The following is a 13,046-nucleotide window of genomic DNA, read 5'->3' on the forward strand; positions in this document are numbered from 1 at the left end:
ATCACAGCACAGGCAGGCTGCCCACAAAGGAGAGACAGGAGCCACTAGGGACTGTCTGCTGTGTATTTCCTGCAGGCAGCAAACAGCCTGGGAGCAGCAGGCAGCCCCTCCTGGTGTCATCGGCTGCACATGGCTGCTGTATTTGCTGGGTGACACAGGAGGCACTGCTTGTTCCCTCTTGGCACTGCAGGCTGTGGGATGGCAGCAACGAGGAGCCTTCGGGCACTTCTGGGAGCAGCAGCAGCACGACTGCACCAAGCTGCTGACTGCCCTGCAGAGACAGCCCTTGCTGGGATAGCAGAAAAGCTGGCTGCAGAACTGGACAGCAGCACAGGCAGAGGGCCAGATGGTGAGTGAGCAACTGATGGTGGTGGTTCTCGCAGGTGCACGGTGAGCACACCCTGGCAGACTGCCCTGCAGCTCACCCTGCAGTCACAGCTGCCTCCTGGCACCAGTGCTGTAGTTTGGACTATCAGGATGGGCAAAAGCCAGAGCTCAGGCCTTTACACTACTTGATTCAGCTCAACTTTCCAACAGAGCTCTAAGAACCACTGCTCCAGCACTACCAAGCTGGAGTAACTCAAAAGTAGATTTGCTGCTCATTCTCAGGACAGACTACGGACCCAAGATCCCAGCTGTGCTGGCTGAGGCAGGAGGCAGTTTGTACTCCTTGTGCAAGGGAAACCCTGTGTGGAAAAAGCTGCCATGGAGCAGGCTTACCTGAGGAGCTGCGTGGGAAGCTGCCATCCCCATGGATGATGGGCCTATTGGGCAGTAGGGACACATTGTCCTGCTTCTTCAAGACCTTCTTCTTCAAGGCACTACCAGGGTGTTTTCTCTGCACTCTAGAAGCTGTGCCATCAACAGGTGGTAGGCTAAAGTCTGCAGGGACCAAAGAGGAGCTTCTAAGTGCAAGGCACTAGATAAGGTAATGATGGAAAGGGTGAGAAAACTTGCCAGCCCTGGGGCTGAGTGCTGCCTCCTGAGGGCCCTGCTGCCGCCCTCGGGCAGCGCTCACAGCCCTGCAGGCAGAGCCTCAGCTGGGATTCAGTTGGGAACGCTGCTTGCTCCCGGGGCTACAGCAGAAGCACTGCCTGGGGGCTTCAGCACAGCTCTACAGCACCAGCTCCTCAGCAGGGAGTGGCAGGAGAAGGATCTCTGGTGTTTTCATGAGAAGGAGTTGCATTTTGTTTCTTCCAGGTTGCACCCTGGTTGAAAAGCATTCTTTTGGACTCACCTTGCCTGAAGACTGCTCTCCAGGAGAGAGTCTGAAGCTCTAGTGTGCTTTGCAAGACAGAATTTTCTACTCTGAAAGACTTTCGAGGTGAAGGGGGGAAACTGATATTCTGTTACTGACTCACTGAGGCCATGGGCAAGACACTTCATGCCCCTGTATTTTTCTTTCAGAAACAGAATTAAATCCCAAGCAAGCTTCCACTCAAATGCAAGTGGAACAGTCCCCCAGTCTGACTGCAACACTGCAAAGGGCAAGCAAGTGGTCAAAAAGGACCACCACAAGTGTAGCCACCACTTACTTGCTTCAGCTTCATCCCCGGGCTCAACTGTCTCCAGAATGGGCTGCAAGGATGTTTTCCTTTGCCTCCTTTTCTTCATCTCTCTCTCCAAATGCTCTGCATCCTTCCGCTCTAAGTTCTTTTGAGCCAACATGCACAATGCAGCACGGATCTAGGTGCAATGGAAATGCATCATAGACTGTAAGGAGAGACACACAAACCAGACACATCTCCTCAGGAGCACAGAGTCCAGAGTCCACAGAGTGCCACAGGTTTCAATGCAGCTCCATATCCATTCCAAAAGTTTCAGAGGAATGTCTCCCGTCCTCACCTTGGCAATTACAAACAGCCAGGTGGAACATTTCTGTGCCACAACCTTACACTGCTACAACTGCAGCCTATGTCAGGAAGCCCTGCTTGAAGCATGAAGGTCATAGGAGTGCTCCAAGACAGAGGAAGAGCTGACACGGCCAGTGAGCAGGCAGTTCGGTTCCTACAGGCCATGGCAGGAGAATAAAAACCATGCGCAATATCCAGCAAGGAGGGGTAATTAGCTGTTGCTTAACACTCATGGCCAGGAATTGCAGCTGTTTCTCACTTCCTGGCTTCTGAAGGACTCAGCTCTGAAGGACTCTGAAGGACTTGGTCTCTGACATCAGGAGACCAAAATGGGGAGTCATATGAAAACAAGCTGCAGAAACACTGCTGTTAATGAGCAGAAAACTTGAGAATGAGAGGGCTGTGACATACAGCCAGAAAGGTAACCAGGAAAAATCAAACTCTCCCATTTTCTTTTGCAGCCTTGCTTACACACAACATTAGAATCTTTGCTTCTCTGCTTCCGAGGATGCACTTTGCTTACATTCACTTGTGTGTAGCTTATTCTGTCATTCAGAACTTCTCTAAAACAGCCTTTGCACATAAAGAATGCTTCTGACATGACCTTAGCACCATCTCCAAACCAGGCACCTTGACACCACTGGAAAGAGCCAAGCAATTGCTCTCTAGTTGTCAAATATATTCCCAAGAGAATCCACATTGCCCAGGAGAGGATGATTATGATTTTCAGTGACATTTTGGGCCAAGCACTAAACCGCCACTGGAAAGGAATTCTGCTCATCCCTGTCCTTCTCCCTTACCTTTCCAAAACCTTCCCTCAGGTCTGTGTCACGCGTAAGACCAGGATCAGTGTGATGATCCATCTCCTTGGCCTGGCTCAGTGGGAGGCCTGGAAATGAAAGCAAAGGTTTGTGTAAATCTCTGGCAGATGTCAAGCCCCCAAAACCACAATGCTGGACAACAGGCAAGACAGGTTCCAGATTGCAGAGCCCTCAGAAGACACAGAGACTGTGACTGAGAGCAGCAAGGTACAATGCCTAGAGCCTCTCCCAAGGGATGGGCTACTGGCAGCAGACATGACATTACTCTGCTGGCCAGCAGACTGAAACCTGCTGCATGATGAAGGCCCCAGCCCCTGGATGCTGGAGAGCCTCTGTGTCTGACAGAGATGGGTAGAGATGGAGATTGCTCTTGACAGCAATTCTTATCTGCTCTTATTCATGCTGATATTAGTAAGCATCTTCTTTTGGTTACTAAAAGTCCCAGGTTCTAATACCTGGATGCATTTAGAGCAACATTTTCTTCTCTTTGTTGGAATATTTTAGAGGACATGCAAAGAAAAACTTAGCATTGCAGGAGTGTTACCCAAACATGAACTGTGTTCTTGGCACCAGATAATTCATTTTCCCCGAGGGTTTCCTTCTGAACTGTATGAGACTGGGCCAATTTTGGGCCAGCCTGATTAAAGGCTGATTTTCTAATTGCAAGAAGAACAATGGAGCTCATTCTGAAATACTCTCCAACAGAGCTGTTAGAGCTAAGAGAACTAATTCTTTACATGGCTTCACAGAGGGTAAATTCATACAGCAGCCAAGCAGTTTGAGAGGAATCCCTGTCCTAAAATGGGATTCCTTCACCCTGTAGAATGCTTCAGTCAGTAATAAAAGTGAGACAGCTAAGGATTAATGATATAGGTCATTTCTAGTCCAGAATGAGTCCAGAAAAAATGTCACCTTCCTTACTGAGCAATACTTCCCCCTAGCTGCATTAAGCATTCCAGCTGCACATCAGCAATTAAGGAGTCATTCCAAAGGGGCTGTACCCAGGATTTGCCAGAACTAACCCGGAGCAAAGGGACCAGGTCATCTGATCTCTTCTTCTGCATCAGCAGAATTATTTCTTCAAGTCTCATCTGTCCCATCATGACACAGCCAGAGATGGCAGAGGAACAACAACAGTGTCATTGGGGCTTTCAACTTGAAAGCATTGGCTGAGCCAGATGCACCAGAGAGTGCATTTTGTCTGGCCCAATTCCACTTGTCAGGGATCAGGCAAGGCAGGGAGGGAGGACAAGGCAGAAGGCATCTCCTCCCCCAGCCTCAGCCTGCAACACTGACACAGGCAGAGAGCCAGGGAAGAGATTTGTCATGATGAACCTGCCATAGGTGGCTTTGGGCTCGTGCTGTCACAGGATGACAAACTCAGACCCTGCATAGGATGCATCCATTTGGAAGGCTCCTTCTCCCTGACAGGAAAATTTATAAGTACATTCTGTCATAGGAGGTTTCTCTATTTCTGCCAATACAAAACCAGGCAATGTCCATTAATGTCCATCCCGTCTCAAAGGGTTCAGCTCAGAAAGTGCCCAAAGGAAAGGATTTCTGCTACAAAAGCAGGAGGAAGAAGTGGGAACATTTCTCATTTTGTGCTAAATGCCTTGTTTTCCTTACTAATTGTGACATTAGGAAGGCTGCAGGGAGCTAAAAGGCATGTGCAGAATGGAGAGGAATATTTCCTTTTCCTGCACTGCATTTCCAGGGCCACGAGGTACCACTCCAGCTCCTGCCACTCAACACTTCAGACTGCAGGAATTTTCACTGCACTGCCAGAGAATACTCCCAGTGACTGGACTCTGGGAGAGTCCACTGAGCGCGTCAAGCAATTGAAATGCATTTAAAGAAATTTTTAAAAGAATGCGTTTTAATCAAGCTTTGCAAATGTCACCTCTGAGTCAAGACCAAAATGGTCATTTTAGGACAGACATGCCCTGTACCTACCTGCATGTTCAGAGTTCTCCTCCTTGCTTCTGCTGCTGGATCTTGGCCTGCAGAAAATGGAGGACAATGAACATGTGAGGAGGTAGAAAGAGAAAGGAGGGAATGCCTGTACCATGAAAGGAGGAAAACCGCCATAAGATGGGCACTCTGATGAATGAGGAAATGCAGCACAGAAACACACCAGGATGCAAAGCTGATTCATTGTCCTTAAGCTTTCCATTGCAGGAGTCACAGAGAGCTGGCCAAGCTCTGTGTGAAACAATAGCCAAGTCCAGCAGAGGACTCATCTTGAGGTGCTTTGAAGCCCTGCCTCCTCTTCCCCACCACCACCTCTGCTCTTGGCACATTGGTGTTGGCTTTGACATTGTGCTGGGTCATCATAGATCGGCAAAATGCCTAAATACATGGGACACCTGGCTGTGCAAAATAACCACACTTTGGGATGGGAACACAGAGATGAACAGCACACTGCAGCAGCAGCAGACACCTTGGCTTACCTCATCTCCTGGGACTCCTGGAATTCCAGCTGCGGAGAGCTTTGCAGAGAGCCCACAGCACTGCCAAGAGAGGGACTTACTGCCTTGCCTATGGGGGGGATCAGAGGTGGTCCCAATAACCCCTTCTTCATATCCCCTCCACTGGAATACAGCAAGGAAGCCTGTAAAGAGTAGAACACAGTGCTCAGATCAAGCATGCAGCCTTGTCCCCATTCATGCCTCAAGACATTTAGATGTGCATTTAACTGTGACCTGGCAGGAAAAGACAAGGCAAACTGATGGAGCAGCTTGGCCTAGGATGGGGAATGTTGACCTAGGAAAGGGAAGTGGTGAGGGAGATCCCAGGGCACATATTTGGCACCTCTCCCCTTGAGCTCAATTTTCTACATTCCCAGCTGGAATTCACGTATTTGACATCAAAATTTTCTGAGGTGTCACTGCCTCCACCTGGAGTATAGGGTGTCATGGGAATGGGTTTAGATCACTATTCTCTCCCTGCCCCTTAGGTACCTCACAGCCAGTGCTGATCTCCAGTCATGTCCCCACAAAGCCATTCTGCAGGAGGCCAAAACCTGCTCTTCTCAAGCCCCTCATTTCTTCTGCTGCTGCCCTTCCCTCCTACACTTCCCCAGCAGCCTTTGAGCCCAGACGCTGCTGCTGAGCTCTCGGGATGCTCACTGCTCTCCAGCCCCCACACATCCACCATCTCAGCCTCACTGGCTTTCAGGATGTTGAGCAGAGCTCCTGGCCCTGCTGCTCTCTGCAAGGTCTCTGCCTGCCCAAGTTCCTCCAGGGCCCCCATGCCATGGCCAGGAATGCGAATGGAGGCAGCAGGGGCAGATGCACACCCTTTGTTTGTATCCCATCATTTTTGGACCACCTAAAGAACCAAATCAGGACCTGTTCAACTTCAGTGAGAGGGTCACTTCCTCTCACGGAGACACTGGGCCCTTTCTCAGCAAGGCTGAAATCAAGTATCCAAGCCTTTGATTGGACATTTTGTCTACCAAAACTCTTGTTCATCTGCCTCCTCTGCACCCCATGGCAAACCCAAAACAACTGCAGCTCCTGGCCCTGCTGCCAAGGCAATTGTGTGCCTGGGCTCTGGGCTGCTCTCCCCATGGCCACCTCCCACCCCTTCCCTCTGGACAAAGCCATGCCACAGCACACAGCTGCGCAGAAGCTGATGAAGTCTAGAAATAGCAGCAGAGACAACTGTGCAGAGGGCATGGCTGTACAAGTCAAAAGCTGAGACAACCTGGAACTGACTTTGCAGGACTGCCTGCTCCAGCAAAGACCTTTTTCCATCCCAACCAGACACAGCTGAGAAAAAACACCACCAAGACATAGACATGGCTCACAGATACCCATAGGTTACTAAATCTAGAAGGACAGCTTCTCCAGATTGGACAACTTTAGCTGCTCAACTTTAGCTGCTGCTGGTGTTTTCTCAGCCATGAGACAGAGGAGGAACCACAACAGAGCCCAGAAACCATTCAAAGACCTCTCCTGTTATTGACACATGCTGAGGATATGAAGTCTGCACTCCACAGCCACTGCAGAGACAGCCTGAAGCACAGTGTCCAGCTGAGCTCTTCTTTGGCTCAGCTGCTTCCCTGAGGTCACACCACAGGAAAAGATCTCCAATCTCTGCCTCCAACACATAAACTGAAAATCTACTGCACAGGACGTAGTTTGGTCTCCTTACCTTATAACATTTTTCTTCTGAACTCTGCTCCTGGTGTTTTCTACTGTCATTATCATAGCCAGTGCCAATGTCCTTGTTCTCTTTCTCCATGCTGTACATTTTATTATTGTTAGAAGAAGGAGAGCTGATTCTGATGGGAGGCAATGGCTTTGAGGGAAGGAGCGAAGAGGGACATGGCCGGAAAGACGTGGAGAAAATGAACCTAGTCATGCCTGCAAAGTGGAGGAATTTTCACTGCACCACCAGAGAACACTCCCAGTGACTGGGCTCTGGGAGAGTCCACTGAGCGCGTCAAGCAATTGAAATGCATTTAAAGAAATTTTTAAAAGAATGCGTTTTTATCAAGCTTTGCAAATGTCACCTCTGAGTCAAGACCACAATGGTCATTTTAGGACAGACATGCCCTGTACCTACCTGCATGTTCAGAGTTCTCCTCCTTGCTTCTGCTGCTGCATCCTGACCTGGAGAAAATGGAGGACAATGAACACGTGAGGAGGTAGAAAGAGAAGGGAGGGAATGGCTGTACCATGAAAGGATGTAAACATTCTTAGCGTGGGCACTCTGATGAATGAGGAAATGCAGCACAGAAACACACCAGGATGCAAAGCTGATTCATTGTCCTTAAGCTTTCCATTGCGGGAGTCACAGAGAGCTGGCCAAGCTCTCTGTGAAACAATAGCCAAGTCCAGCAGAGGACTCATCTTGAGGTGCTTTGAAGCCCTGCCTCCTCTTCCTCACCACCATCAGTCATTCCTCAACTGTCATCCTAACTCCCCAATTCTGCTGTCTCTCCTTTTGGAGCCAAGTGGCTCCTACAGCCACACTGAAGCAGCAAGAGCTGCTCAGCTGAGACACGAGACTGTATGGAGGGCAGCTACTTTTGTACAGGTGCCAAAGCTTGACTTTGCCTGCTCGTGCCTAAACCTGGTGACAGTCTCATGCTACATGTGGTCAGAGCACTGCTGTCTCCGAGAATGCTATGACACCTCCTGGCTCTTTCAAGAACAAAAAGGCTTTTTCCAACTCAGCTGCTAGGGGAGGATATTCAGATTGCACTTTAAAAGCCCTCCCAAAGATTTCCAATTCAAATGATACTTCTGTGTCTCCTTCTTTATTGTTATCACTCGGATAAGCTTGACAGCTACATTTTCTCTCACATATCCAAGCCAATATCTTTCCATCAGGTACGGTCCTATAACTCTTGTCTACCACCTTGCCCTCTTTGATCTGAAGCCCAGATCAAAATATTAAACATTGATCAGATTATACATCTATACCCCAAAACTTCTCTGGCATCTCATTTCACAGTGGAGGCCCAGGCACAGAGAAAATATTCCTGATGTTTACAGAAGCAGCACCTGAATTTGCAGACCCCTCTCCAGTAGCCAGTATTGGCCCATACGTAATCTCATGGGTGCAGAAGTTAGCAGTCAAGAATGACAGCATTCAAATATCTGCAGGACCCAGACCCAAGCAATTCACTTCCCAAAAAAGAGCACAACCATTACAAAGGGAATCAATAGCCAAGTCCAGCAGAGGACCAATCCTGAGGTTCTTTGAAGCCCTGCCTCCTCTTCCCCACCACCACCTCTGCTCTTGGCACATTGGTGCTGGCTTTGACATTGTGCTGGGTCATCATAGATGGGCAAAATGGGGAATACACAGAGGTTTGCCTAAATACATGGGACACCTGGCTGTGCAAAATAACCACACTTTGGGATGGGAACACAGAGATGAACAGCACACTGCAGCAGCAGCAGACACCTTGGCTTACCTCATCTCCTGGGACTCCTGGAATTCCAGCTGCAGAGAGCTTTGCAGAGAGCCCACAGCACTGCCAAGAGAGGGACTTACTGCCTTGCCTATGGGGGGGATCAGAGGTGGTCCCAATAACCCCTTCTTCATATCCCCTCCACTGGAACACAGCAAGGAAGCCTGCAAAGAGTAGAACACAGTGCTCAGATCAAGCATGCAGCCTTGTCCCCATTCATGCCTCAAGACATTCAGGAATGCATTTAACTGTGTCCTGGCAGGAAAAATCAAGGAAACTGATGGAGCAGCTTGGCCCAGGATGGGGAATGGAAAGGGAGATGATGAGGGAGAGACCATGGCACATATTTGGCACCTCTCCCATTGTGCTCACTCTTCTCCAAAAGTGGCTTCATTCCCAGCTGGCATTCACATATTTGACATCAAAATGTTCTGAGGTGTCACTGCCTCCACGGGCATTTTGGATGTCATGGGAGAGGCTTTATAACTCCCTGCCTCTAAGGTACCTCACAGCCAGTGCTGATCTCCAGTCATGTCCCCACAAAGCCATTCTGCAGGAGGCCAAAACCTGCTCTTCTCAAGCCCCTCATTTCTTCTGCTGCTGCCCTTCCCTCCTACACTTCCCCAGCAGCCTTTGAGCCCAGATGCTGCTGCTGAGCTCGCAGGATGCTCGCTGCTCTCCAGCCCCCACACATCCACCATCTCAGCCTCACTGGCATTTAGGATGTTCAGCAGAGCTCCCTGCCCTGCTGCTCTCTGCAAGGTCTCTGCCTGCCCAAGTTTCTCCAGGGCCCCCATGCCATGGCCAGGAATGCGAATGGAGGCAGCAGGGGCAGATGCACACCCTTTGTTTGTATCCCATCATTTCTGGGCCAGCTAAAGAACCAAATCAGGACCTGTTCAACTTCAGTGAGAGGGACAGTTCCAGCCAGGGAAAAGGTCTGAGAGCTCTGCTGACAGCACAGAAACTGGAAATTGACCACACTGCACTTAGCTTGGTCTCCTTACCTTATATCCTTGTCCCTCTGAACTCAGCTCCTCTTCTTTTCTCCTGCCCTCAGCATAGCCAATGCCATCTTTCCCATTCTCCTGCTCTCTGCTGCATATCAGGCTTGGCTTGGTAGAAGGAGAGCTCTTCTGGATGGGAGGCAATGGCTTGGAGGGAAAGAGCATAGAGGGACTGGCCAGGGAAAACCTCTTGGCAAGAGGGTAGCCAGACAGGCCTGCAAAGTGGAGACACAAAATATAAGAGAAACCAAAATGCAAACCCAAAGCATCTGAAGCTCCATATCTCGTGGGACACATTCCCTGCAAACTTCTAAAGAGCTGCACAGGGCTACATTCTCTTGCTGGCAGACACTTGAGGCAGGCCAAGGGAAAACCCTGACCTAGTTCCACAGGGATGCTACAGGAGCACCCTGGCCTCTGGGCTGCCCTGGGACAGCAGGGAGCCCAGAGCCCTGTGCTCTCCAGCAATGGCTCAGCTGCACATGCACCCTCCTGCTCCTCTCCCTGCCCCACAGCTGAGCAGCCCTCCAGCTCCACAGGCACTGGCAGCAGCACAGCTCATTGCAGGGGCACATGCAGGGCACAGCTGTTCCCTGGCAATGTGCACAGGCTCTCTGGGCTGCCACAAGACCCTTCCTCCCACCAGAGATTGGCCCAGCTCTACCCCCTCACCTCTGTGTGAGGCTGAGCCATGCTCACAAGGGAAGAAGTGAGTTAGGTGAATTCCCACCTTTATCATTAACATATCTAATGGGTGTGGCACTCAAGGGGAATAATTTTTCATTTTAGAGAAAATTTATTTGGGTTCATTTTTCATGGAACTAGCCTGCATTTAATTCCTATGAACAGTATGGAGCTGGCAAGTCTGAAGGGAAAAGGCGAAGGCTCCAATGATAAGAGGAGAAAATATTCCTTCTTCAGTCTGGCCTGTGAATCCACAGGAAAAACCCACACAGCTGTGACTGCTATTTCTGTAAACCACTAAGTCCTGTCAGCAACAGGCAGGCCTTATTGGTGTTTCTGTAGCACTGTAATACCATCCTCAGGGTTGGACCTGACCAGCAAGCAGAGGAAGAATGGGAAATTTATCTGTAGTGAGACCTGACATTGATGGCAAGGAAAGCAAGAGGACTTGCATCTCATGACCATGTCCAGTCTGTGCTCAGCTGTGGCCACAGTCCCTGTCCTGGCTGACAGTATGAGTGATTTGGCTGCTGTCAAAAAGGAGAAAGCAGAGTAAACTAATGACAGAATGTTGTGATGCCATGGGCATCCTTGTAGGATCATCTGTATCTGTCAGCCACCTACTCTGACCCAGAACTGAGCACCATGGAGCAGTTTTCCCTGAAATATGGTGGGATTGTTTTTCCATTTGGCTTCAGCCTTTCAGCTCCTTCCTATGCTCACCTTTTCCTTCAGAGGTTTTTCCTTTTCCAGTAAACTCCATCTTTGAACCCGTGCTTCTGCCTGGCAGAAGGATCTGGGTTTGAATTTGGGAGCACTCTCAGTGTAGCCAGCGACAGGAGCTTGGTGCCCAGCCTCAGAACAAGGCCGGGTGACTCCGATCGCCAGCGCTCGGCACAGAGAGGCAGAGCCAGACGCGTCTGCTGCCGCTGCGGCCGTGCCAGCCACAACCTTCACAGCCTTCACAGCCCCAGCGTGGGGCTGCCCCTTTGTGACACAGTAGCCCATGGGGCTGCCCCTTTGTGATGCAATAGCCCGTGGTTCTCTCATTTCCATGGCTGCAAAACCCCACCCCAACTCCATCCCTTTCCCTTCCCTTCCCAAGGGCAGCCAGCCTTAAGCCCAGCCTGGCCACGCCTCAGGGTTTCACACTGTCTAGGAAGTAAACCCTCTCCAAAGCTACTTTTCAAGTCCTTTATTTCTGGAATTCCCACTCAGTTCTGGGTTGCAGCTGGTTGGTGTGGGAATTGGTTAATTTCTCTTCACATCAAACAAAGTGCTGGGACACAAACAATGGCACCATGCTGTGGAAGTTAAAGCAGCTCTGCACTCCCCAGTAGATGAGCCCACAATTCAGCTGGCCGATAGCTTTAGGGAACAAATTGACCATCCAAACATTCCACTTTTGCTCTGCTTCATTGTTCCAGTGGTTTATTTCCTGCTTTCTTGATTGCAGAGAAACCCAAACCCAACATAAACATCATCTTCCTCAAAACATTTCTGACCCTGGCAGCTCCTGACAATTCAAAATTTTCTTCATAGAAATAGCACTTGGCAGGTCATTCTAAAATACTCTCCAACAGAGCAGATAAAACTAATCATCCTTGATTTGGCAGAACTAAGCCTAACCCACGGGACACGTGGGTCTGATCCCTTCTTCAGCATCTGCAAAATTATTCTTCAAGTCTCATCTCTCTTATCTATTCAAAGATCTCTGCATTAGATGCCCCCAGTGTTCAGTGGGCTGACATGATCAGTGTATCTGTAGGGTGTAGATTGGCCATGAAAAGTTCACCTTCATGGTGGCAGGAGTTTATTCCTGCTTTCTTTCCTGCAGACACACCCAAATCCAACATTACAACACCTGCCTCAAAGCAATTCTCATTTGGACTGTCCCTGAAAATTCAAACTATACTCAGAGAGTATCCCTGTTGCCAGGGACAGGCTCCAAGGCTGGGCTCTCACCTGCATGGAATGAAGAAGAGCTGCTGCCCTTGCCAGCGGCTCCGGGGTCTGGCAATCAGCGCTTTGAATGCAGCTTTTGTACACACACTGCCTCTCTGGGCCAAGCGGCATTCCTTGACATTGGCAGCACCTCTGCAGGCCAACATCCTCCAGGCACAGCTGCAGGAACGAGATTGCAGCAAGTTCTGGCTGAAGGAGTCTCCAGGCTGCAGCAGCCCTTCACCTGCAGCAGAATCATCTTGTGCTGCCATGGGAGAAAGCAAAGGGGGTGACAGGCTCTTTGCAGATGAGGGTCTCCTCCATGTGCTGCTGCTCGCTGGGCTGATACAGCTGCTGGTGCCCTCCCCTGTAGATGTACCAGGAGCCTGTCTGGAAAAATAACACTGCCAGTGCCAGTGCCAGCCACCCATCCCTGCCATGGCTCTGCCCGCAGGGCGTCCTGCCTACCAAACTGCTCCAGTCAGGTGATGTCAGACACCATCAAAATACATTCAAACTATGCATTTTACACATTCTTTCCAAATCGTGGCCATGCAGTCCACATGCTGGAGGCAGACTGCTCTTGGCAGAATGGGGGAAGCCCCAGCAGCTGCTCTCCCCATGGCTGGATGGCCATGGCAGCAGAGCCAAGTCTCTCACCGTGCCCACTGCTGTTGGGACCCAGTGCTTTGGACATGTTCTCACTGAACTCAGGCTTCTGCTACAGCAGTATTGTGCCTTCACACATTTGATAACAAAGAGTTGGAATGGCAAGGACTCCTTACAAGAGCTACCAAATAAAAGG

General features: G+C 50.0%; 1 long non-coding RNA gene across 1 annotated transcript; it reads right to left on the reverse strand.

Annotated features, from left to right (window-relative positions):
- Positions 1-5,197: 5,197 nt before the first annotated feature.
- On the reverse strand, positions 5,198-7,298 carry LOC135288587 (uncharacterized). Its single transcript, XR_010351643.1, has 3 exons — positions 7,250-7,298; positions 6,836-7,047; positions 5,198-5,288 (listed from the first exon to the last, which is right to left on the reverse strand). It is a non-coding gene; the product is annotated as an uncharacterized LOC135288587 (long non-coding RNA).
- Between the last annotated feature and the right edge of the window lie 5,748 nt (positions 7,299-13,046).

This window comes from Passer domesticus, chromosome 33, assembly GCF_036417665.1.
Source record: "Passer domesticus isolate bPasDom1 chromosome 33, bPasDom1.hap1, whole genome shotgun sequence".
Lineage (NCBI taxonomy): Eukaryota > Metazoa > Chordata > Aves > Passeriformes > Passeridae > Passer > Passer domesticus.